Genomic DNA, 27,720 nt, shown 5'->3' on the forward strand with positions numbered 1-27,720 from the left:
AGCACCGCACTATGGAACAATCCGCGGCCTCTGCAGCATGAGTTTGGTCCCTGGTTGGCCAGGGAGAAACCCACATGGCGAGGCAGACCTCTCCTGTCTTGCCCACTGCTCCCCTAAGCAGTGTATTTCAGTCATTGCCTCTTCTGTTCCCTGCTCTGTCTCTAGTGGATCCTCTCACCCCCCCCCCCCCCCCCGCATCTCTGGCCTGGCCTGTATGCATAAATAAATAAATAAAATAAACAAACAAACAAAACAAATAAATAAATAAATAAATAAATAAATAAATAAAACCCAGCTCTTGTATGCATAAATAAATAAATCTTTGAAAAAAATAAAGATGTATTGATAGTAAATTTTTTTTTAAATTTTTGTACCTACTACAGCAAAATGCTATGTTATTTAGTGACAATGGAAATATCACCCAGAAGTCTCAAGGGGTGTTATTAAATATGTAGACATTTTATTAAAAAATAACAATTTCTACCCACCTCAAATACTTAAGCGAAAAGGTCAGTCCAAGAATATGATTGCAAAGGTGTTCACTGCCCCACTCCCCTTATTCAGGAACTTATTGGAAAGAATTTTGTCATTGAAACTACAAATATGATAACCTCTTCACAAGGGTATTGTGAAAATCTGTGATGATGCATGATTTAGTATTAAAATGTTCATTTTAGGTATCTACGGAGGGGGTAGGGATGGAAGGTTAGAACCACTGTGAGCCTGTACATTGTGAGCCTCTCTCTTCACCCGGCAGATGGGGTTTTGCCTGGCCCTCCATTTGAAAAGTTTGCCTCTACAAGTGACATAGGGGGGACAGTAGCGACACACCAACAAGAAGAAATGCAGAGACACAGGATCATTAGAAATAACCAGTAATCATTAGAAATAATCAGCAGGAAACGATTAAAAAGCAAATTGAGTAACACGTTCCACTTTCCTTTTTACATTGTTTAGGAAAATAAAACCTTGTTGATATTCTTTCTACCAGAGAAAATAACCCTCCTGTAGCAAATGGTATAACACAATTACAGCTGTAATAGACAAGCTTGTTTCTGGGAATTATTTCCCTTCTTCCCTCTTTGTGGGCACGTGACAGCCACAGATTTTGTCAGTCAAGCTGCACTGTTTTTCATAAGGGACCATGCATGGTTCTTTTCTGACGGTAAACAAGTGCCTGCATTTATAAATGTCTCCCCTCGCCTGCCTGCAGCTGCTATGAAATGCCTCAAGGGGGGTGCTAAGCATTAGCTCCAATTTCTGGGGAGCTCTAAGACTCCCCTATAAAGGCTTTTGGATATTTTCTTGTTTGTTTCTACGGTTATATTTTTCTCTCCTCCTTTGATTTTCTGAAGTGCCAATCCTCAGTTAAAGCTTGTTGCTAAAGCTGTCGTTTCCAATTATCATGTCCTACACCTGAAACTTGACATTATAAACTGTTACCGCAATTAAAAAATAATAAGACTACAAAGCAACTAGCAATGGGTACTTTGTTTTCTGTTCTTAATCTCGGGAGACAAGAAAAAAACGATAAAAACTGTTTAGAGGAATCTCAGAACTAACACATTGTAAGGCGAAATGTGCTGGTTACATTTATTGAAACGAGGTCAGTGAGATAAATTATCAATGAAAAAAAACCCTCTGTATTCCTCCTGGGGGTGGGGGTGGGGTGAAGGGCAGGAAAGACCAGATTAAACTTCACATTAAAAAAAAAAAAAAATTGACCCTACTCCCTACCCCGCCCCCCCGCCCCGATTTATAGTTGCTTGTTGATTTTGATTTTTACTTTATTATAATTAGTCTTTTTCCTGGTATGGGGAATATAACCAAGATGAAAATGCATACATTGTGCAAACATGAAAAATGATGTAAAAAATATATAAAATAGAATTTAAAAATTGACTTTCTGACCTATCCCTTTGCATAACTTTCCGCCTTGTGTTCATGGGAGGAGACTCTCCTGGGGTTCACCTCTCCCAGAGCCTGGGCTGGGGGTTCTCCTGGAATCTCCCCGCATGGGCCTGCTTCTGGGAGAAGCCTTCCCTTGTTGATGGTCACCTGCTCTCAGTCTCCGAGCTGCTGTGGGTTCCGTTGTTTTTCTTTTCAGTGATTTGGAAGCAAAAAGGGATTTCTGACTGTGATATTAGGGTTTGGACCTTCCTAAACAACTCAATGAATTTGTCAGAGGAGACAACTCCCATTGTTTTAATTGCCTCTTATTATGGGAACACTGGTTAGACAGCTGGGAGTGTGGCTTCTTGGAGGAGCAGGTGGAGTGTTCAGCCTATCCCATTTTTGTTTGGGTGAAGGATCAGAAAGATCCACCATTTCTCTGCTTTGAGGAGAGACTGGAGATTGAACATGGCCTCTGTGAGTGCGGTCCTTCGTTAGGGCTAAGACTTTTGGCCAAAGCGTTCTAGCTAACCCCTGCCCTTCAATCTTTGTTCCTCTTGGACTTCAGTGACTTCCTCATCTACCTGACTTAAAGGACAGGTATTTGCCTGCTTGCTCTGTTCACATGAAAGAACTTGGAAGTGATAATCAGAGGTGGAAGAGCACACACTGGAATGTGATAGAGTAGTTTTATAGGCAATTATTCATAAGATTTTCTAAAGCATAATGAAATATTTTAGTGTGCTTTGGACAACCAGCTAGCTATATAGTATGGGGGAAATGTTAGTACTTCAACATTTATATTACCTTGCTCAGTCCTGAAGAAGAGTGGTGAAGTGGTAAAAATAGCAAGAAAATATGATGGTCTTTTTTCATTAATTTTGTTGTGACTTCATGGTAATTTATTTAGTCATTATGAACAACTAGATATTTGAAGAATTCAGTGGAGCTGGCAGACAGGGTCTAGAGAACACTGAATAACTTCTAGACTTGCACTTTTGGTCAAATTATTTCAGTCACTAGATTTTAAAGCAGAAGAGTGACTATTAATAGACTAGAATTGCTAAAGCTCTATCTGGATGACAGGCTAAGATCATATTTGGAGCACCTATAACTTAACAAAGGGTTATTTATGTCATCAAAGTATGGCCTAAAGTCCTGTTTCCACAGCTCCCTTATTAGCATAGAAAAATCAAACAAACACATCTTTATATCAAAGACAGGAGGTTTATATGCCCAAATCTTTTGAGACTGAACACTGGAATTCATGCTTCCAGGGTTATCGCCAGGAAGATCCGTGAATTAATTATGTATGACCTCAATTATCAGAGCACTTGAGAATGTTTTAGATGTAGTTTGGGTATATTCTTTTTCCTTCCTTCCTCCTAGTCTTATCATCATCCCTAAAGCTGTTTACCAACTTCTCTAATTCTATTGTAAATATTCAAATCTGTGTCCTTTTTGATACTTTAATTATTATCTTTATTTTAAAAACATTTTAATAGCTTGTTTTCCATTTAGAAAATGTTTTTAATTTTTATTTAGCAATAGGGCTAAACTATATCCTAAAGACTGTTTTATGTGTTTTGCTGACAGTACCTTGTGCTCTTCCTGACAGCCTTATGAGGCAGGGGTCATTATCAGTCCAAGTCCCATTTTACAGATGAGGAAACTGAAAGTCAGAGAATCTGAATAATTTGCCCCAACAGTGGAGCTGGAGATTAAAACCAGCCATTTGGGATGCTTTCTGTTCACCGCAATATCTCATAACTTTATTTAACTGCAATATCTCATAACTTTATCTTGTTCACGATCCTTACAGTGATTCCCAAACTTGATGGTACATAAGAACCCCCTGTGAGTCTTGCAAATGATTGCTCATTTGATTCTGTAGCTCTGGGTTGGGCTGGGGAGTTGATATTTGTAAATTTCCAGGTGATGTTTGTGCTGGGACATACTTTGGGAGAATCACTGACTTACTATACAATGCAAGGCCTGGAGAAATAACTAGTTTATTCATGTTGCTTAATCTTTATTATAATAATTAATAGTATTGACTCAAAACCTTTTTGCAACTCAAAATCTCCTTTTGTTTAAAAATTACCTGTGGATCATGTGCTTATCGCATTGTTTTAATCTCTACTTTTAATTTGAATAATGTTAATCCTATTTTACATATTTTAGAAGCCATTTTTGTAAATTACTGGTTCATATTTTTTGTTTAATGATGTAATGGGATTTTTTCTTATATTTTAAAGTATTAACTCTTTACTGTGTTTTTGGCAAACATTTTTCCTGTCTTATTCTTTTTTTTTTTTTTAAGATTTATTTATTTATTTTATACAAGAACTGGGGTACAGGTCAGCAGCGTGGGAGGGTGAGAGAATTCACCAGAGCCAGAGCGGGGAGCAGAACAGGCAGACGAAGTGAGGACACTGCTGAGGGGAGCAGCGGGCGAGGCAGGAGAGGTCTGCTGCGCCATGTGGGGTTCTCCCTGGCCGGTGGGGAATTGAACTGGCGCTGCAGAGTCTGCGGACAGCTTTGCAGTGCTGTGCTCAACCGCTGTGCCACCGGGGAGGCCCTCCCTGTCTAATTCTTGTCTTTAATTATATTTATAATTTGTTGAGTATGCATTTAAAATTTTTATGCAGTAATATCTGTTGTTTTTATGTTATTTTGTGCCCAGAATGCATGCTTTTTTTCATTCAGTAAACATAGCTATTGACAATATTTTCAGGTAGTTCTAGTTACTTTACTTATTTTAACTCTCCACACTGTTTGGAATTTATTTTGGTGTGAAGTGAGGCTCTACTTGGTTTTTCTATCTTAATTTGCCTTCTATTGATAGTTTTGCCTAAACCATCCCTTAAGTAACCATTCTCCTTTTTGTTTGGATGGGCTAGGGTCTTTTTCTCTAAGTATTCATTCCATTCTGTGATTAACTCCTTCTCTGCACACTGTTTTAATCCATTTAACTTTTTTTCTCTCTTTTTTTCTTTTAAACTGGGGTGCAAGCCAGAGGTGTGGGGGTGAGAGGGTTCACCGAGACAGAGTGGGGAGCAGAACAGGCAGATCCACTGAAATACACTGCTGAGGGGAGCAAAGGGTGAGCCAGGAGAGGTCTGCTGCGTCATGTGGGTCAGCTCCCCAGCCGCCAGGGATTGAACTTGTGCTGCAGAGGCTGTGGACAGCTTCACGGTGCTGTGCCTAATCTCTTGCACTACCAGGGAGGCCCCATTTAAGTTTTTCTTGTATTTGAGTATTTGGTGTGGCTACTGTCACCATTTTATTCACTTGCTATAACTAAGATGATTTTTGTAAAGGAGTCAGACCTCCCTTATTTTTTCCAGAAAGCATATAAAATTTTTTTAACAACAACTTAATAAAGATCACTATCTTTTTGGATTTTGCTGAAAAATCTATAAATGCCAACTAACAGTTATACTAGCAGTTTGATCCCGGGGCAAGAAGAGAGTTTCAGATAAAAGGCATTATGATAGAAGAAAAAATATCCTCTGATTCTTCTCTGTTGTCTTTGCTTCAGGGACCGGTGAGGAGTCAGTGGTAAATTTGGAAACTAAGACTTCAATAAAAGCATCCAAATAACCTATTACATATCGCACTAGAGGTTTGTAGAAAAATCCACCAATAAAGATTTTGCTGTTTCTTTGTTATTAAAGAAAAGTATGAGTTGGGTAGGCACACAAACAAAATATATACAATTTTATATTATTGTAAGAAAGGCTGTTTCATTGTTGAAGAGTTGGCAGGATTTGGTTCTGGTCTAAAATAATGTATAGGAAACCACAGAACGTTGCACTGTCACACACACAAACACACACAACAAGGAGTTTGTGATTAGTTTTCCACTGCTGAGATCCTATCCTTAAATGACTGACGAGAGTCACTCATAACTGGAATTGTTTATGAAATTAATATTCGAGCTGAGCAGGCTGTCCATGGAGTAATCCTGTGAACACACCTTGCTGAAAGTCAGCCTGTGGCTTCGCTTCCTGCCTGATGTCCACTTGGCATCCACACACTGCGGATCATTTCACTAGGCCTCCCCCAGAGCCCCGTGAACTTGAGATGTACTGCCAAAAAGGCTTTTGAAGCTACGCTTCTAGTTTAATGGGAGAAGAGGCAGATTGCACTCAAATTGCCCCTAAATCTATATTTCACTGTGTCTCCTTTACTTCCTTCCTCTCACACTTCTTTGTTGTTGCTATTTTTTAACATAGATATTTTTGCCTCCCTGTTGGTATTGTTTCTTCCTGAAAAGAAACAGTATTGTCCTTGACAGTGTAAACTGAAAATAAAAGGAAAGGTCAAGTGGGTGGATTGCCCAGCTTGAGGAGCGAGAACATGTTATTCTCCAACAGGCCAGGGACTCCACCTTGTCCATGACCTTCCTCGTTGACCTTTCTCTCTTCTCTCAATGGACTGCGATCCTTGATATTCTGGGTTCCTACATATACCGATGTTCAACTTTTGGGACTAATAAAAATGAAACTGAGGCTTGTTATACTTACTTGATGCTTCTTATTCTAACACACACACACACACACACAGAGCTGTCCTGTTGGGGGAAAAATACTTTTCAGGGACATAAAGGGACTAACTCACAAAGAGGTTAGTTTTAGGATGCGCATCATCTTCCTTTTTCCTCCTTGCTCGTCTTCGCTCCTCTCCCGTTGAAGTCATCTGCCTGCCCAGGGCTTACACATAAGTTGTGTGCAACAAATCCATCCTAAAGCCAGTTGAGAAACTGAGTTCTTTGTAGGAACGCAGACACTCTTGAATCTAACTTTGCATCCCTGCAACTCCTAGGCCTAATCAGCACAGAATGGCTGTTCACTGAGTAGAAATAAAGCTTAAATGTGAAATTTGATAGGATGAACCATCTTATTTATGCCTGTTATAAATCATCCATGTCTTGCTTTTTCCTTCTCATTTCATGGAAATAGGCCCCTCCTTAGGGGTGTTCTTCACCCCTTCTTTCAATAAGGGAAATGTCTTAGTGGAGATTATGAAGTGATACAAAGTTTAGCAACCTTTGAAATTTCCCTAATCTTGAGTGAATACAAGTGGGAATTTTCAGAACCATGAGCTTGAAGATACAAGGTTGAGAACAGTGACACTAAATGGCAAGCAACACACAAGTAAAAGGAAATAGAAATGGTGCCAGTGAGTGCAAAAGAGTAACTTTCATGCTTTCACTGTCTTCATTGCCTGGCTGACCCTTGGGGTGAGGAGTAGGGCTGGGCACAGCCCTCTACCTTATAGGATTGCTTAATTCACAATGATTAACTTAGTTGCTAAGAGTCAGACTTGTCAGGGTAAATTAAAGCTAATGATTCACATTTTCTCAGTAAATACATGCTAGAATATCCTAAATTTCACATGAATCCCAAATCTTAGTATTAGGCAGCCAGGCAGACAAAGACTGCCATGTAAATAAACATCTGCTTTCTCCTGTTTTATAGAAAAGTCTTAGTTTTCCTGGCTTGGTTAAATGAAAGTATACATTGTGGGCCTCCCTGGTGGTGCAAGGGGTTAAGTCTTAGCACTCTGAAGCTATCCAAGGCCACTGCAGCACACATGCAATCCCTGGCCAGGGAGCTACCCACATGGTGCAGCAGACCTCTCCTGTCTCCCCGCTGCTCCCCTCAGCAGTGTATTTCAGTCAGTCTGCCTGTTCTGCTCCCCACTCTGTCTTTGGTAAATCCCCCCACAACTCTGGCCTACACGCCAGTTTTTGAATGCATAAATAAATAAATCTTAAAAAAAAGAAAGCATACATTGTACAAAAAGGAGGAATGATGTAAAATATATATATATAATAAAAAAATAAATTCGTATTTTATGCATATTCTAGAAATAAGAGCGAGCAGTGTTTTTTATCTTTTCATTTACACAAATTATTTGTCGTATCATATTTAAGTCATTAACTGTAAAAAACTAGTAGAATAAGTAACATTTATTCAAGAATAAATTCTGTATGAAGAGTTATATACTAAGCAGTTATGTAAAATCTTGAACTGAATCTTTATAGTGATTCTCCCTGCTCATGTTGGGGGGTGCATCTCCATTTTACAAGTGAGTCAAGTGAGGCATAGAATGGTCTGAGTCACTTTGGAAAAAGGTCTCGTGTCTGCTGTACTCCCAGGTCCCAACATTTATTTCTGAGAAAACAAATTATTCAATTTCTAACTCTGTTAGAGTCTTTTTTTTTCTATAAACTGCATAATAGTTAACATTCTTTTTAATAAACATTTGGGGTAACACATTTTGCATCACAGTAAACATTCCTTAGTCTAAATGAAACAGAAAGAGCCTCCCTGGTGGCTCAAGGGGTTAAGCACAGCACTGTGAAGCTATCTACAGCCACTGCAGCACGAGTTTGATCCCCGACCAGGGAGCAACTGACATGGCACAGCAGACCTCTCCTGTCTCACCCGCTGCTCCCCTCAGCAGTGTATCCTTTTCAGTCAGTCTGCCTGTTCTGTTCCCCACCCTCTCTGGTGAATCTTCTTAGCCCCGCACCTCTGGCCTATACCCCAGTTCTTGTATGCATAAATAAATAAATCTTTAAAAAAAAATAAATGGGACAGAAAAATGCAAATGATCCCAGTACTAATTCTGTTGTGATAACCACCAAGCAGGCCCCTGTTAGCATCAGGGTAACAACTGATGTACATTTTGCTGTGAGATCTCAGGTCAAGGAATTATTTTTATTCTAGCCTAGAGAGATGCACAGATCTATAAATGTTTCTTGCCTGCAGAGTTCATCTTAAATTGTCTTAGGAAGCATAACATGGAACTCTTAAAATACTCTTGGTGGATTTTTACATTGCTATTCATTTGCTTTTTGTGTAGCTTTTTTGTTAACTGACATTTTATATATTTAATTGCATAAAACCTCCCTAATTTTGTTTGCATATAATTTTTTGAAAAACAGTGTAACTTTGACAATTTGCTCTACTGTTTACTTCTATTCACTAATAGGATAATAATAGCTTTTAATGTGCATCACTATAGTGGATATTTGAAAAAAATTCTAGGAAAACCAAAGAGTAAACCAGAAATAAAAGAACATATTTTATATAAACAGAAATGAGAAATATGTAATATTGATCTACAAAGGATTCATTTTAGTTTTTTTTCCCCCAAACTCTAAATTAAAACTTCATTTATATATAAGGTTACAATTTGGGACTTTGGATAGGTTTTTTTTTTTTTCACTCAAAAGAAAACCCTTAGAAGTTAAGATTTTAACATAACGAGGGTGCCTGATTTCATAAGTATTGACTGAAAATGTGTCATTTTTTTTTCTCCTGGAAATGCACCTGAAGCCCTTTTTATAAATCGATGTGAAAACTCTACGTAGACACATTGGCTTTGGGAAGCGGTGTGTTTGGTCAGTAAGCAGGGGTTAAAGCTAAAGAATGAGAAAGAATAACATGCTTTTATAGAGGTGTTGCTATAGGGATACTTGGAGGAGAATGCTGCCGAAGAATTGGGAGTTCCCTTGGTGAGAGCTGTGTTTGGTGTAGATACTTCTTGAATTAGGACAATTTGCAAAAGTCACTCTACTGGGTGGGTTATGATTAGAGCAAACTTCAAGACTCCTGGTGCGATAAAAGGTAACATTTTGTTGTCTTTCTGTGAGCGTGTGCGTGTGTGTGTGTGTGTGTGTGTGTGTGTGTTTGATGTGCTCACACTTTTCTTTTAAAATAATAATTCCAGTCTGAATCCCTGCTACACCAAACTTGGAATTATATAGAGTATATTTTAAGAGCGCTTAAATTTTTTTCTTCCTATTTCATCTGACACTAAGAGAAATGAGAGAAAGTACTGATTTATGCTCATGATTTTGGAAAACCTGAAACCAGTGTTTGTAATGAAAGGCTGAAGAATAAAAAATTTGCTGGAAATACTAAAAGTCCAGTCTTAGAACTGGAGATGGTTGCTCTTTTGCGGTTTTTAAGAAGTGGTTTCAAAATGTTAGACATCAGTGCATGAATAACTGCTGTTTGTCACAGAGCTGAATGTTTTCTCCAAATTAATGAACAAAAGTAGTTTTTAAGCCTGAAGCTCAGGCCAAAAATGTGTCCCAGTCTGCTCCTGACTGTATTACCTTTATGGAGCAATAGATTTATTTTTGCTTCATACCTTTATGGAGCAATAGATTTTTTTTTTTTTTGGAGCAATAGATTTTTTTTTTTATGGAGCAATAGATTTATTTTATCTTATCTTTAATTTTATGGTTCCCTCATAAAATGCAAGGGTGACTCAGAAATTCATCCTCTTGCACTATGTTTAGATTCTAGAGGATGCTAAGCCACAGAGCTGGGTGCTCCTGGCACCCCAATTTTCCTTCGGTGATGACTCCCAAAGCCTAATGAGGTGACTGTGCCATTTTCCTTTCTAGGAAACAGATGTGGGTGCAGTAGCATCTTATGCCAGTATTTGGGCACATGGAATAGACTGATAACAAGTTTGCTCTAGTTATAGACTCTGGTGATTTCCGATGTTTGATATAAAATGGACCATGCACTCTTAGAGCTGATTCAAGTTTGGAACTTGGTGTTTGGTTTTATTAAAAAACACACACTTAAATCTCATTTTTTATATTCATCTATCAAACTATATGCATTCTCTTTATTTTCATATTTATGTCATTACAAGTAACTTTTATGTAGCTCTGGTTGTTCTGATGCCCCACGAAATAATTTAGCTGAAATATTTACATTTATACTACTTTAAAATGCTGGGAGGTGGGGTGGAGAAAGAGAACAGAAAGCCTTTCCTATTTCCCCCCAAATATAATAAAATCAACCACGTGGAAAGAGTGACAATCTTTTACTTTTACATTTGGAATCTTTATTCAACGGCTTATCGTCTCTTCCTTGGATTTCACATCACGTTGCCCCCTTAGCTCACTTCTCATCTGTGCCTAGATGAAGGTCCTCGACTCTTTTTCACCTTCAGTGATTTGAAAAGTGCCTCTCTTAAGAAAATAGAGCCACCGGGCCTCCCCTGGTGGCGCAGTGGTTGAGCGCTGGGTTGCAAAGCTGCCTGCAGCCTCTGCAGCGCCAGTTCAATCCCCGGCCACCAGCGAGGGTCCCACCAAAAAAAAAAGAAAAAGAAAATAGAGTCACCTTTTCATGGAAAACTGGGAAATGTTGCATCAGTCCCAAAACCACTCAAATTAAAATGTTTTCTTAGACTTTCTAGTGAAGAAAACACACTTTGGACCTAGATTCCACCTCCATGCCCTTACTTGGCAATTCCCTGCTTCTTACTTGTGTAGATGCCTGGCCGAGAATGTTCCAGAGCTGGGAGGGAGGCATCCTCTGAGGGGGAGGAGTCACACAGCATGGCGGGAAATTTGGGTGCCAGATAGGGGAAAGGACTGGGGTATCTGGATGGAGAAGTAGAAAGAAACCTTAGGGTAGAAAGACAGAACCAGGCTTGGCTGGCTGGGTTGAGGAAGCACAGGAATAAGGAGGCAGCCTTGCCAGCCGGTAGGAGTTGCAGTGCAGAGAGGACATGGCCAACTCTGTGTAATTGACCGTCTCATGAAAGCCTGTCTTTGCACCATCTTCTCTGCTGCCAAGTAACTGATCCAGTCCTCAGAGAGGTGAAATGGTGGGCCTGGGAAGCAGTGCTCATTTTGAGATCAGTGGAAAAGGCAGCACCTCTTGGGGGAAGGGGTTTGACTCTGGTGTCAAACAGAAAGAGCAAGTGCTGATTCCCTGGGGTAGGGTAGGACTGATGACATATGCAACACATGGAAGCAGCCCTCTGCTTGTTTGGACCAGTGGCTTTTAGTTAACACAGTGCCTGATGTGGCATCTGCTGGATGGTGCAACCCAAACCCCACTCTTTAGTTTTGGGGTCTATTCCCCTAGCCAACTGGAGGGTTTCCCACTGAAGGTTCACAGCTGAGTCCTTCCCCAAGATGTGACCTCAGCCCAAGGGATCTGCCTCATGCAAGCCAGGCCCTTAGGGCAATGTCGGGGTTCAAAATGCCAGCCCCTTGCCTCAATTTCAGTCACCAAAAGAGCATCGTAGCGTAAACACAGAATTGCACCTCCGTTCGTCATCTCTATGCTGAATCTGGCTTCCCTCGCACCCTGAAAAGTACTGTTTTTGAGACCACATCCCAAATAAACCTCTGCTGGCACGATTCCTTCTAAAGTCTGTTTCTCTTGTAACTAGATGGTAATGTCGAGGCAGATGCTAGTAAGTAGTAACACATGGTAATGTCGAGGCAGATGCAAACAGGGATGTGGAAGTGACATCACTTGCGCATTCAGCAGGGGCGCCTAACTGTCTTGAACATCTCGTTGGATTCTGCTTTCCGATCTGTTGAAGTACTGGGGCAGGGGAGGGGTGAGGTGGGCTGAGAATGAGGGCTGGGTAAGGTTGAAGGACTGAAGACAGGCAGAGATGCTGCTGGAGATGTGATGTCCTTTGAGCTTGCAACTCAGGAAGATGCAGAACCTACCCGGAGCAGGACCCCAAGCAGAAAGAGTCTCTGCCCAGCTCCTTCCCCAGAACTACCACATATAGGCTGTGCATTTGTCATGAAATTCCTGCTTTTACTGTGTGTTAGTGTGACTTGGGCATTTATGTGTTATTTGAGATGAGTTGGTAGGTTATTTTGGGGGTCTGGCAACATTAAAAATGTTTCCATCTAACTAATGGTAATGGGCTTACCCCATTTTAACTCATGAAAGTTTTCCTAGGAGCAGTGTCCTTTCGAATAGCCAGGGGGACCTGCTTACAAAGTCCTCTTCATACAAAGTGGGCAAATTGGATCTAAGAGGAGAGGAAAGTGACTGAAGTACAAGCTTTGGGGAGAGACAGAACCGTGCCCCTCCGGAGACTTTGTCTCTAGGCAAGTTGATAAACCTTGAAAACCTGTGTCCCGACAGGGGTGTGGAGGGGTGGGGATAGCCCTCATGGGGGTGTTGTTGCAAAGTTGAAATCTAATAATGTTTTGACAAGTGTCTGCAATATAGTTAATGCCTGCCGCATGAGAATCTCTAAATAGATGATATTATTATTATTATTATTATTATTATTATTATTATTATTAAAAAGAAATAATATATTTCTGTACAAATAAGCTGGACTATGTGAGGTTTGGGCTGACACTCAGGAATTCCTTGGTGACACACAGCGACTGTGGGGTCCCTGCCACCCGTGTGGCGACCTTCCTTTGAGAAGGTGACAGGCATCACCCCAGTCCTGAAGCCACAGCGAGCTACAGCGCCATCTGGTGTTCTGTGCCTGACAGCACCGAAGACGCGTCTGTGTGGCTGATGGAACCTTCTGTGTTGAGCGCCTTTGTCATCAGCTCATTAAACTCTGGGCTGGGGTCTCATTTTTCAGTTTTGCTCCTTTCAGCTCTTGTTTTTATCAACTCACGGCCATTTCAAATTTAATATTTTCCGTGTTACCATTGTAGCTCCCTTTACATCTTCTTAAGGGGACTTGCAGTGTCAAATAGAAAAGTAAGTGAAATTCTATTATTGTATTTGTACCGGGATAGTGATAAAAAGTAAAAGAGGGAGAAAGAAAAAAGGAAAATTTAGGTCACAGGATGAGAATAAGAAATAATATTAGCAGCACAGGGAAGGAGACGATAGTGATGGTGCACAGGTGCATGGGTGAAGGAAATTCTATGGGGACTATGCTTGGTTTTTTGGGGAGGACGCAAACATTGTTTAAAAGTGAACAATGATGTAAAAATTTTAAAAATTAACTCAAAAAAAGAAATAATATTAACAGCAATTTGAAATATGAAATCCCAAAATGTCAGAATATAGTCCTAAATCTGCTTAAGACAAGAGGCACTAATTTAACGGGGGGAGGGGAAGCAAATTTTGAAGCCACTACCAGGGTAAAAATCATATTTATTTGGAATAACTATGTTTTTAAAAAGCCAAGACTAGCTGTTGGATATACTCAGCACATACTCACAATAACACTGTTTTGATGACTGGAACTCTAGTAAAGGAGAACAATTATGTTAAAACAAAGTAGTAGTAGGAAGATGGTATTTCAGGATATTTTTCAATATTCATTTCCCTTCTACTGTGCTGGTATTGCTAACCATCCTAACAGAAAAGGATTGCAAAGTTCAGTAGCTTTCTTACAAAACAAGGAGACATGCCATTTTTTAGGTAGGGAGCTTGGCTGGCATGGTTATCGAGCCTTAACTAGCCATCCTTCTGCAGGCTTCTTTGCGCTTGTATTGGAAACAGTGCTTCACCGAGGAGACAGTGGCCCTCGTCTGTTCTTTATTATTTGCCTTTATATGTAACCTAATTGGAAAAATCTCAGGTGGAGAAGCAGCATTTTGTCCTTAGCTCCTATCCCAGCAAACAGTGGGGGTTGGCTTTCATCTGTCCACATTCCTGTTGCCTATAATTTCATAACCATATTTTATTTATTGCTTCTTTTAAAAGTTATTCTATTGAGGTGATGTTGGTTATACAACGCTGGCTGTGATTCAGGGGTACAGGCTCTCACTTCTACAAATGCAGATTCTCATACCGTGTCCACCACCCAAGCAGCCGTGACTCTCCAGCACAGTCCATTGCGTCCCCTCCCCACGTTGCTTTTTTCCCTGCACCCTCCACCTGTGCCCCTGTCACTTCAATTCTGTAGTCAGATTTCTCAGGTTTGTTTGGTTTGATTTTGTCTGTTCCTTCACTTTGTTTCTTTATATCCCACATGTGAGCAAGTCCATAAGTATGTGTCTTTCTCCTGAATTTCCTCTTAGCATCATCGCATACAGCCTGGTCTCAGATGTGAAGATTTCATCTTTATTGATGGCTGAGTAGTATTCCCTTGTGTGTAGATTCCACATCTTTATTCACTCCTCTGTCTTTGGGCACTTAGGTTGTTTCCATAACTTGGCTGTGGTCAGTCGCACTGCGGTGGACATGGGATGGCATCTCTCCCTTTGATGACCATCTTAGTGTTCTTTGGCTAGATACTGAGGGAAGGGATTGCTGGGCCATATGGTAGTTCTATTTTTGATTTTTTAATTCTATTTTTGAAATTGATGCAACACTGATTTACAATATTGTGTATGATTTAAGAGCACAGGTTGGTACAGAAGTACAGCCTTCTTCAGAAGCATGTTGGCCCACCATGCCTACCACCCAAACACCAATTATCCTCCATTATCATCCTCTTTGTTGTACGTTTATCTATTGTTTTTATTGAGGTAACATTGGTTTACGTCACGGTTTGTATTTTAGAAGATTATTGTTACCACCACCCACCACCAAAGCACCCACAGTCCACCGCCATAGTCCACTGTGCTTCTCCCCCACTTTGCTCTCTCTCTTCCTCCTCCACACCCCCCTAGTTGCCTCAGTTCTACTCGCAAGTATTCCACGTCACTGTCGTTGCTTTTCACTGCATGGACAGAACTGGGGCTGTGGTGTAATTCTTTCTGGCATCTGTCCTCCCTATTGGGGTCTAAGGAATCACACCCAACCTCTTGGTTTGCATCCACAGTTGGTCAGAGTGGGGTGCTGGTTCACAGGAGAGCCACTTATTCAATATGTGAATCATAAAATCAGCAAATGAACCAAAATTAGATTAGAGTGGGAGTCATATTTCCTCAGTTCTGGTCATGGTATGTCTCCAGCTTTCAACCAGTTTCTAGATTTCTGGACTGTTTCTTGGCCCCACCTTGCTGGGTTTGCATATTTATACCTGGGTTGATGCTACCACCTGTCTTTCTGGCCAGGTTGCTCCTGTGAATCAAATGAGAAGCATACATGGAAACATGAGTAAATTCAAATGCTATAGAGATAGAAAGTATTCTCACTCATATATCAATACAAAATGTGATCATTTGCTTTTGCCATCTTTGTAGCCACAATAGAGGAAGCAACAAGTGACCAAAAAATCAAAATTCTATCCAAACAAATCAGATTTATTTATTGTTCTGATTCTGCTCCTTTCTGCTTGGTGGGGATGAACGCTGATGTTTTCACTGTGTTTACTGCTTCTCCTGGCTTCTTATGGCTGTTTCCCCTCTGCGGTGCCTGTCTCCTTGTTGTACTTCTGTATAGCACACCCAATCCTTTATGGAAACTCTAAGCTTTGTTTCAAATTCAGAATCTTCTGGATTGTAGGAATATTAAAATTCAATGGACATAGCCCCTACTATGTATGACCCCCAATGAAGGAATGTGGCAGCACTAATATTCTGCAAAGAAAAGTATGAATTTTAACATTAAGTGGGATAAAGAAACAACCTCTTCCCAGCTTAAGTGACATTTCCCCCCCACTGAATGATTTCACTGGAGAGTTACGAAAACTGAGGCCTCTTTTAGGATTCGAGACTGATACGTCTATTTCCTCTTCTCTCCCACATCCCACATGCACCTAACTAAAGCCCCTTCATGGGGAGAAAGCATTTCTCCCATCTTGGTATCCTAGATCTATTGCAGGATAGAGGATTTCTGCCTCAATACATATATAAACCGTGGGACTAACCCAATTAAATGACAAATTCTTGAGTAGCTTGTTGGACAATAATCATTCCACTGAAACATGTTTATTTTTTCAAGTATTCATGCTGGCTTATTCCCAGTGTTTCACATGAAGGCAAACAGCATAGTTTAAGCCAGTCATTCTCAACTGAAGTGACTTTTCTTCCAACGTTTAGAGACATTTTTGATTGTTAAAACTTTGGCTCCGTTAGAATGCAATGGGAAGATGTTAGAGATGCAGCTAAACATCCTGTAATACGACCACCTCTCGTGACAAAGAATTATCCTGTCCAGAGTGTCAATAGTGTTGAGGTTAGGAAATTCTAGCTCAGGAATTGAGGCCATTATATTCCTGCCATCTCTTATGCACTTCATAGTGAGCGGGTACTATATTCTGCAGATGTAACTTTTAATCTAATGACTCATTTTATAGACCAAGGAGATATAACTCCATCTCCAAAAATTAGCAGCAATATGTCTTTACCAACATTTGCTTGAAAAATTTAATTTAAAACAGTGATTAAAATAGTCAACATAAGTAAAACTCCTTAAAATTCTCTTTTCTTATTTTTTGCCTCAAGCCTCCTGCCCCAGTGGGAACTGTTCTTCTCTCGTCCTCTCACTGTTGTCTCCCACCCATCCCTGCTAGAAGTTTCTCAGGGTAACTTTGGGTGTCTTTGTTCCTGAACACTTTTTTTCACCATTACTCGTCTGCTATTTATACGTCATGCAAAATGATGAACTGTGAGTCTCTTAAGCCACAAAGTTTTGGAATGGCTTGTTACACAGCAAAGGCCAAGTGAAACAAAGACCTTCTCTTGTGTGACACACCCATGCACACGCGTGTGTACATAATCCTTTCCTCCTCCTTCACTCTGTCTTGATATGATGGAATCTGACCCTAGACTTGCTTGGTTGGGGAAGACAAGTAATGGTGAAAAAAGTGTCCATTTCTTTGTGTCTTCTTCTATTTCTTTTAACAGTGTTTTATAGTTTTCTTTGTATAGGTCCTTTACCTCTTTTGTTAGATTTATTCCCAAGTATTTGATTTTTTTTTGTTTCGATAATAAAAGGGATGGCTTTTTTTATTTCTTCTTCTTCAGATTTGTGTATAGGAAGGCTACTTGACTTTTGCGTGTTGATTTTGTATCCTGCCACTTTACTAAACTGATTGATAAGTTGAATTAGTTTTTCTGTGGAGCTTTTGGGGTTCTCTATGTATATTATCATATCATCTGCAAATAGTGATAGTTTGACTTCTTCTTTTCCTATTTGGATTCCTTGTATGTCTTTCTCTTGTCTTATTGCTCTTTCTAGGACTTCCAGTATTATATTGAAAAGCAATGGTGAGAGTGGACATCCTTGTCTTGTTCCAGATCTTAATGGAAATGCTTTCAGCTTTTCGCCATTGAGAATGTTCTGGCTGTTAGCTTGTTATATATGGCCTTTGTGATGTTGAGGTATGTTCCTTGTATCCCAAGAATTTTAAGGGCTTTTATCATGAATGGGTGTTGTACTTTGTCGAAAGCTTTCTCAGCATCTATTGATATTATCATATGGGTTTTATATTTCTTTTTGTTGATGTGTTGGATGATGTTGATTGATTTTCGGATGTTGAACCATCCTTGTGTCCCTGGAATGAATCCTATTTGCTCGTGGTGAATTATCTTATGGATACACTGTTGGATTCTGATAGCTAAAATTTTATTGAGGATTTTTGCATCAGTGTTCATTAGCGAGATTGGCCTGTAGTTTTCTTTTTTTGTGTTGTCCTTGTTTGGTTTTGGTATTAGAGTAATGTTGGCTTCATAGAACATATTTGCTATTATCCCTTCCTTCTCAATTTTTTGGAAGAGTTTGTGAAGGATAGGCACTAATTTGTCTCTGAATGTTTGGTGGAATTCATTTGTAAATCCATCAGGTCCTGGGCTTTTGTTTTTAGGGAGGTTTTTGATTACCATTTCAATTTCGCTGCTTGCAGTTGGTCTGTTTAGGTGTTCTATTTCTTCTTTATCTAGCTGTGGGTGATTGTAGAGTTGTAGGAAGTTGTCCAACTCTTCTAGATTGTTGAACTTGTTTCCATATAACTGTTCATAGCAGTCTCTGATTATTCTTTTGATTTCTGCTGTGTCCGTTGTGATTTCTCCTCTTTCATTTGTGATCCTGTTTATTTGTGCTTTCTCCCATTTTTCCTTTGTGAGCCTGGCTAGGGGTTTGTCTATTTTATTTATTTTTTCGAAGAACCAGCTTTTGGTTTCATTGATCTTTTGGATTGTTTTTTTAGTTTCGATTTCATTTATTTCTGCTTTGATTTTTATTATTTCTTTTCTTCCCCTGGTTTTAGGGTTTTTTTTTTTTTGTTGTTGTTCTTTTTCTAGTTCTTTGAGCTTCGAGATTAGGTTGTTTCTTTGAGTTCTTTCTTGTTTCTTGATGTGAGCCTCTATTGCTATATATTTTCCTCTTATTACTACTTTTGCTGCATCCCATACATTTAGGAAATTGGTGTCCTCCTTGTCGTTAAACTCAAAGAATTTTTTAATTTCTTCTTTCATCTCCTCATTAGTCCAGTGGTCTTCCAGTAGTGTGGGTTTCAATCTCCATGAAGGAGGAGAGTGAGTACTTTGCCTTCTTTTTATGGTTTATTTCTAGTTTGATGCCTTCATGGTCAGAGAAGATGGTTGGTATGATTTCGATCTTGGTGTATCTGTTGATGTTTGTCTTGTGTCCCAGTATGTGATCGATCCTGGAGAATGATCCTTGTGCGCTTGAGAAAAATGTGTACTCAGGTTTTTTTGGGTTTAGTGTTCTGTAGATGTCTGTTAAGCCCAAGTGCTCTAGATCCTTATTTAGAGCTCTGGTGTCTTTACTTATTTTTTATCTCGTTGATCTATCCATTGTTGATAGTGGTGTGTTGAAGTCTCCCACTACATATGTGTTTTCTCTGATGTCTGTTTTCAAAGGTGATAAAAGTTGTCTGATATATTTTGGTGCTCCTTCATTTGGTGAGTATATGTTAATGAGTGTTATTTCTTCTTGAAGTATTGTCCCCTTGATCATAATGTAGTGACTGTTGGGGTCTCTTTTTACCTTTTTGAGTTTGAAATCTGTTTTATCTGATGTAAGTATTGCTGTTCCTGCTTTCTTTTTTTGGTCCATTTGCTTGTAGGATTGTTTTCCAGCCTTTAACTTTGAGTCTGTTTTTATCTTTTGTAGCTAAATGTGTTTCCTGGAGACAGCAAAAGGTTGGGTTTTGTTTCTTAATCTAGCCTGCAACTCTGTGTCTTTTTATTGAAGAGTTTAGTCCATTTACATTTAGAGTTAATATTGATATGTTAGCATCTGTATTTGCCATTGTGTTTGTCTTTCCTTTGATTTTATTTATTTATTCTTCAATAACTTTTTTTTTTTGGACCTTCTTTTGTTGTTCTTCATCCCTCTGTTGGTTCTGACTTTAGGACTCCTTGAGGTATTTTTTGGAGTGGGGGTTTAGTCGTAATGAAATTCCAGAGTTTCTGTTTGTCTGGAAAGGTCCTTATTCTTTCTTCATAGAGGAAGGAGAGCTTTGCAGGATAGAGTATTCTTGGTTGGCATTTGTTGTCTTGGCGTCTTTTGACTATGTCCCTCCACTCTCTCCTTGCCCGTAGTGTTTCTTCGGAGAAGTCTGATATCAGTCTGGTTTTCCTTTGAATGTTATCTGTTTCTTCCCTCTTGTCAGCTTCATTATTTTTTCCTTGTCTTGGATTCTTGGGAGCTTTACTATTATGTGTCTTGCTGTATTTTTCCTTTCGTCAAGGAAGTTTGGTGTTCTTCTTGCTTCTTGTATGTCTATTTTCAGCTCCTTCATGTTTGGGAAGTTCTCTTCAATTATTTCCTTGAATATTTTCTCTGTTCCTACATCTCTCTCCTCTCCTTTTGGGATTCCTATAACTCTTATATTTCCTTTCCTCATGGAGTCAGATAGTTCCCAAAGTCTTTCTTCGGTCTTTTTCCTTTGTACTTCTCTTTCCTTTTCTGTTTTGGTTCTTTTTATTTCTGTGTCTTCAAGAGCACTTATTCGTTCTACCATTTCATCTATTCTGCTTTCGTTGCTTTTCCCAGAGTTCTTTAGCACCTCCGTTAATTCTTTAATCTCCTGCATTTCTTTTACTTCCCTACATAGAGTGGTTTTCTAAGGATGCATATGTAAGACAATGTGTCAAGCAATGGGTTAGTCTGCAGGGATGGAACCATAGGGAAAAATCTTTCTCTCCATAAGGAAGTTGTCATCAGGTAGGTATGAAAGAGGGTGTAGGATAGATGAATTAACAGATGTATCAACCTGAAGTCTTTGACAGATCTCACTTTGCTGAATTCACCTGGAGGTTCCAGATTCCCTGCCCCACCCAGGGGAGGGTGGAACTGAGCAGGGAGGAGAAGAAGCTGAGAGGAGACTGAGGAAGGAAGGAAGGAAGGAAGGAAGGAAGGACAGGAATGGAAGAAAGGAAAGCAAGGAAAGGAAGGACAGCCAGAAGGAGACCTAAAGGAGGCACAAGGAGCAGAGAGGCATGTGAAGAAACTGTGCTTGCTTCTTGGTCCTGGACCTGTTGCAACAGATGTGGGTGAGAGACCCATGGGGAGTTTAACAGTGGCAGCTTTTATCTTGATTTTGATTTTGCTCTTTTCCTCCCAGACTTGTCTGACTGTTTTTAACCCTTCTTTATGGTTCCCTGCTAGAAGGTGCTGTAGACTTGGGGCAGTCTTTCAGGCCTTGCTCTGGGCCAATCCTCTTTGGGTGGACTTTACCCACGAGAGGATAGGTGACTTTGGGTGTTTGACTTAAAAGCTGTATTCTTTGTCTTTTCTATATCATTGTGTTAAAGTTCCCTTCATTAAAGTCCTATATGTTTTGTCTTGTTGTGGCAGATGGCAGAACCTATTTAGAGCAGGAAGTTTTGGGGGTTTTGGGGTGCCCTCTCCCTGCCCTGTAACAGGGTGAGTTCGTCAGCAAGCTTGATTGAACTAGAAGGTCTGAGATGACCTCACCCTCGTGTCTGACAGAGTGTTCTGGATGTTGGGTAGGCATCACAATTCTTCTCCAAGCGGCTTCTCATCCTCCCGTTGGGACTGTTTTCCTTAACGTGAGAGTTTTAGGACAGCACTCCATGACAGCTAAAACTGCCAGACATCCTAAGGTCTAGAATCAAAAGACGAAGTCATTTTTGCAGTGTTATTGATCAGGACATGTACCATCCAAGATCAGATTCAAGGACAGGGGAAATCAATTCTAACCTTCGACTGGAGGAGAGAGAAGTCACACTGACAGATGCTTGTTGGGGTTGGCACACTTGTGACTATAATTTTAAATCTGTTCTCTTGTCATTGCTATTTGTAGTCTTTCTCCATGTGAAATACTCTCTTTCCTTCTCTAGACAGCAAAAGTCTCATTTAATTGCAGCATCAAGTTCCAAGTTCAGTATCATGTGATCTGCATCTGGCCCAGATACAAATGTGGCTTCTCTCAATTCCCAGCATGTAAACTGAAAGGAGAAGTTATTGCTTCCATCAATGCAGTGACGAGACCTGGCAAAGCCGTTGCAATAGGTGTTCTGCTCAAAGAAGAGAAGAACGGAAAGAACAGAGTGACCTTGGTCCAAAGTAATTCTGAAGCCCAGCCAGGCACTCATGCCTAATCGCTCTCATTCTAAGACAAGGGAGTCCCCGTGTCTTTTTGATCAAATGTGGCTCAAGTCTGTGGCTGGTAGTCTTCTTGGCCTTTTTCCTAGCCTTATAAAATTAGGGTCCCCAATTCCTCCTCATTCTGAATTGCACTGTTCCTTTAGTGCAAGCCAGTGGTGTGTTTTGGTTAACAAATTTGTTGGGTTGCTAAAAATGTGCTTGGAATTCATTCTGTACCGCCAAACTCAAAGTTTGAGACAAGCTTTGGGCCACATGTGAACCTGCTGTGTGTGGTGCCCTTGAGATTCTTAGAAGCTGGCTTGTCTATTTGAGAAGGTCAAGCAGGCACTATCTTAAATCTTTCTGAGTTTTTAACAATGGATCTTAGAATCACAACTTTGATTGATTGTTACTCTGAAGTTGTTTTTGGCAAAGCTCTTCCCAGGGGAGATAGGAAATGATAAATCATAGTATTTTCCAACCCACCCTATCAGAAGACTTGTATGTTTCCCCTAAATTCTGCTTGCAGACACAATGTTCCTCTGTTTCCGCTCCCTCTTTTCTAGCACCGTATAATATGCAGCTAAAAGCTGACTGACACTGTGTATTCTGCAGGGAAGTCTCTTTAGCCAGATGCACAAGTAACTCCTGATGACAGAATATAGAATATATGAACTCCATGTGTCTTTCCCTCCAGCTCCCAGAGCAGCTCCCTCACTGTTGTCTCAGCCTCCAGTAAAACTTTTCTTTGTGTCCTTTTAGTTTCCTTCCTCACCTGGTCCTAAAGCCAACGCCACAGGTATTAGATTTTTGTTAAAGTACTCTACACTCCCAGTAGCAAGGTTTTTCAGTTAACCTTTGCTAAATCCCCACCCAAGCTTAGTGGCTTAAAGCAATAACAAGTGATGACTTGTCATGTTCACATGGCAGCCTAGGCGCCTCCCCTCAGGTGCATTCTCTGGGGATCCCCTCACACACAGGCCATGTGATAGGTACTGGCGGTCACCTGGGAACCTCAGCTCTCCAAGGGACTTTCTCCCTCTAGGATGCTTGACCAGTTTCCTTGGGGGCTGGTCTCAAGGTCAAGTTCCAACAGAATTAAAATGGATCCACAAGGTCTCTTAACGGTCCTGCCTCAGGAGTCACATAAAATACTGCAGCGGCACTATTGGTCTTGTAAGTCTCAAGGTCGACCCAGACTGAGCCGGTGGAGAAATGGACTGTATGTCAGGACAGCAGTGGCAATGAAGTCCCCTTTTGAAGGGCAGAGGAGAGGCATATTTTGTATTTAGGGGCATATTTGTGGGCATATTTTGTAATTAGCATAGCCTGCTCCTGGGATTTTTTCACTTCTATTTTTAATTTAAAATCTAAACATTAGCTTGTTATTAACTATTTTGTTATGTTGAAATACTTACATTTCATTATGTTGAAATATTCAATCCACCTTAAGCCCCAGCCACGTATAATCAAGTAAGTAGTGTTTTTAGTCATCATAAATCGACAATTGGGACAATATTTCTAATCTCAAAACAAATCATTTGATTTAACTCATCTGATTGTAGCTCTTATCTGACGAATAATAATTACACTATCCCTGATGTTTATTTTGTTTTTTCCCTTGTAGTTTCATGTGGTTGTGTAAGAAATTCAGTCTGCATATTTCAGTGTTGAATTTCTTTACCAATTTTTATTGAGGTGGATCCATCTACACTGAAAATGATGAAAAATTTTTTTGTAATGTGTGATTTGTTTTTAACATTTATATGTTCAGGTAATTGAAATACATCTTATTTTTTAAACCATCATTGTCATTAAAAGACATAAAGGGTATAATGAAAATCTACAAAAAACAAAACAGTTAATCATGCCAATTGCAGTCTCCATATATATCACTGCATGAGATCCTAATATTTTGGACAGAAATAGCAACTGAAAACTTAACAACTATGCATATTTACTTGGTTTTTACATATTAAGGAAATACATATAATACATATACTAACTTTTGTATATATACTTATATCATATATAATATAAGAATATATGTGTTATATAATGTATAATATATAATATATAAGTATGTATATATAAATTCAGTATATATAATATATATATATATATAAGTATGTATATGTAAAATTCAGTATTTTTCTCTATGGTTTTTTCTTGATTCTGATAAAAATATACATCCTTATGTGCATACCCATGTAGGAAGTGTTAATCTCTCAGAAATAAATTCTTATGGAAGAGTTTAAGTATATTGAAATATGCTAATTTCAATTATTAACATTTTTGAAAATACCATCTGTTAAAAGGATACTGGCATGTATTTTAATTTTTTTAATTTAGCAATGCTATTTCAAAGCTAGTGACCGTAGGATTCTGTTACAGTTTCACATATTATCCGTGGGAAATTCATTTTAAACGGTAAAATGCAAATGCCATTTGCATGTGTCTAGGCAGCGGATTTCTCATGTTTGACTGTGAAAGCTCCAGATGACCCAGGTCACCTTTATGGTGGCCTCTGAGCTGCCTGGTGCCTGGGGAAGTCACCTGGACAAAGCACAGTTGTGTGAGATCAGCAAGTCCTGTGACTGACTCATCGGGAATTCAGCTCTTGACTGTTGTCAGAGGGACTGCTCCTTAGTGGCCAGGTTTAATCACCCTTGCCAAGCGGGGCCTCATGTCTGCGTGTGTCATGATCTTGTCTTAAAATGACAAAATACAGAGAAAATAAATAAAAAGCACAAAGAAATACACATATGAAATATCAGAGCTAGCTCCTGTCATTGCCCCTCATTCCTACAGAAGGATATTGCTTTGGAATTTGGGGGCTAGCTTTAATGACAGCATTATCCAGGGCCATGCATATGTGTATGGTGGCCTTCCTATACAGACAGCCCTCGGTGCTCAGCAGCCTCCAACTCCTGAGTTTTTAGGGCCAACTGCTATTGAGTCATTACCAGTGACGGACCCTCCAAAGGTGAAGGACCTAGTGAATTTTTGTTATGAGTTTTCCACCCACTGGCACAATATAGCCTTTAGAAAGGAACCAAGATTCAAGCTACAGGGAAAGAGGGGAGTTTGAGCATCCTCTGCTCAGTGATTTCCACTTAGACTGAAATGTGGCCTTAAATCAGGTGCCATGCATGGAGCACCCACCTGATAGTCTGGCTTCTCACGCCCCACCTCTCCTATCTTCTGTCCCTGCTGTCTTATCCAGATGGCACACACAGTGCATTTGCAACGGGCCTGATCTCATAATCCTCCCTGTTGAGTCTGCTAATCCTGTCTCTCTTTGTCTGGTTTGTGACATTGTCATCCAGTTGCCCATGATACAAATCTTGAAAGCACCCTTAGCTTCTATCTCTCTACTTCCTTTCAATGCACTTGTGATGTTCCCTTCCAGCCATCTTCTGCATCTCATCCTCATTGGCAATGCCCTAGGATGGAAGTCACCACCTTTCCGTGTGTTCTGATAGTCACTTTCCAAATCCCCCCTGCTCCATTTAAACTTCCACACTGCCATCAGAAGAGATATCTCTGTGTCTCAGGTCTGATTTCATCATGCTGTTGTCCTGTCCACAACCACTGAAGGCTTCCCATGGTCCACAAGATTAAGACTCACTTCTTGACGTGTTAGTCAAAGGTTTTGATAATCTGGTTTTTGCCTATGTTCCAGCCTATCTGCAGTCCCTTTGTAACTCCTTTCTGCTTCATACTCCAATCATAGAAGATTTTCAGTGTCATGTTGCTATATCATGCCAGATGTTTAAAAGACAGCTTCTTTTTCCTACCAAGTTTTCTACCTCCAAATTTTCACTTCTCTGCTGATGCTAGACTTAATAGACCTTCCTTTTTTTTCCTCTTCTGGACCTTCCAAAATCACTCCCTGCTGCATTTATGTTCACTCAGCGCTTTATGTATTTCTCTGTAACAGTAGCTGACATTGCACTGAGCTGCTGTTGACATACCTTCTCTTCCCTTGTATCACCAGTTCCTTAGAGCTCGGGCTGCTTCTCAGTCTCCAGCACTTCCCTACCAAGTTCTTCCATTCACTTCTTTACTTAGCATCTACCATGCTGTGATGAGTAAGACAGAAATAGGTAAATCAGACACAGTCCCTGCTCTCTAATCTGGAAATGAGATTCTAGTGGTGAAAATGAACAGGATCCCAAAGAAATGCCATTTTGAATTAGACTGATATCGTAGAAGATGAGAAATTCAGGAAGATTGGCAATAATTCCTTATAAACTTGTGTGAGGGATGAGGAAGCATAAGAACCAAGGGTGACCTCAGGTAGCTCTAGAACTAAGTGACCTTAGATTGCTTTAATAGAAATTAGGAAATAAAACTTAAAGACAGGGTCAACTTCTTGTTCTCTTTGATTCTTTGAGCTGGGAAACTGAGTTTACTTATGGGTTACAGACAAACTTCATTGTGTTTAGACCAAACATATATGTTTAGCAGAATGTCTACATGAATGACAGTGTTTTATAATTTTAGTAGACATGTTAAACATGTATAGGTATGAACGCTTGGTAAAACCACATCATATTTTGGTTCTAAAAAGCTGAAGTTAGAAAAATTATTAATAAAATTAACTATTAAATATATTTGCACCACATCACGATTTTATTCTGAAAAGCTGAAGTTAGAAAAATTATTATAAGATTAACTATTAAATATATTTTAAATACAACACAAAGAGAACTTTATAAACTTTATGGATATTAGGTCAGTTCCTCATCGACAGCATCGTAGTCTCTTGTTCATGTTTTTAATACAATGTGGTAGGTGTTCATTGCATATTTCATATTACTTCCATAATTTAAACATTTTCTGCTGTTGGTCTCAGATTCAATTACCAAATCCTGGACTAAATTATTCAATTTTTTATATGAAAATGAGGATTTGCTCACATAATGAAGCTTTAGAAATAGTTTTCTTTTGGGAAATACTAAGTAAAATCAGAAAATATTTACTAAGAATGCAGCTGGCTATAGCTGATGGTATTTTAAAAAGTGCATTGTTATGACTCAGTAAAATATGCTTTTGCAGTTAACATAAAAAGAAACATGTAGAGACCCTGACATTTAGATATCTATAGTGAATTCTACAAAAAAATATAATTCTGAGCTTTCTAAAAAAAGTCTTTTTATCCAAAGTCTAAATATAAGTTCAGAGATTTACCATCAGAAAAAACTGTCACAATAGCAGTATTATTTCATTAAAGGTATAGCAAAGCCATAACAATGTAAAATCATGAAATACTACATTTTAGTATATTATCCACCTAAATTTTTGACTCTATACACAAACATTATGCAAATTTATTTAAAGATTTTAAAACACTGTCATCTCCTGATATTTATGAAGTGGCATGTTATCTCAAAATGAGTTAAAAATTTTATACATGCAGGCCTCCCTGGTGGCTCAAGGGGTTAAGCACCACACTATGAAGCAATCCGCAGCCTCTGCAGCATGACTTCGATCCCCAGCCAGCCAGGGAGCAACCCACATGGCGCAGCAGGCCTCTCCTGACTCGCCCGCTGCTCCCCTCAGCAGTGTATTTCAGTCTGCCTGTTCTGTTCCCCACTCTGTCTCTGTTGAATTCTCTCACCCCTCGCATCTC

General features: G+C 39.6%; 1 protein-coding gene across 2 annotated transcripts in view; it reads left to right on the top strand.

The window, feature by feature from the left end:
- Positions 1–27,720, top strand: part of SYNE1 (spectrin repeat containing nuclear envelope protein 1) — a 432,020-nt gene that overhangs the window by 52,493 nt on the left and 351,807 nt on the right. The gene's annotated exons all lie outside the window — the stretch shown is intronic.

This window comes from Talpa occidentalis, unplaced genomic scaffold (genome assembly GCF_014898055.3).
Source record: "Talpa occidentalis isolate TD23 unplaced genomic scaffold, MPIMG_talOcc4v2.1 talOcc4.2, whole genome shotgun sequence".
NCBI classification, from domain to species: Eukaryota; Metazoa; Chordata; class Mammalia; order Eulipotyphla; family Talpidae; genus Talpa; species Talpa occidentalis.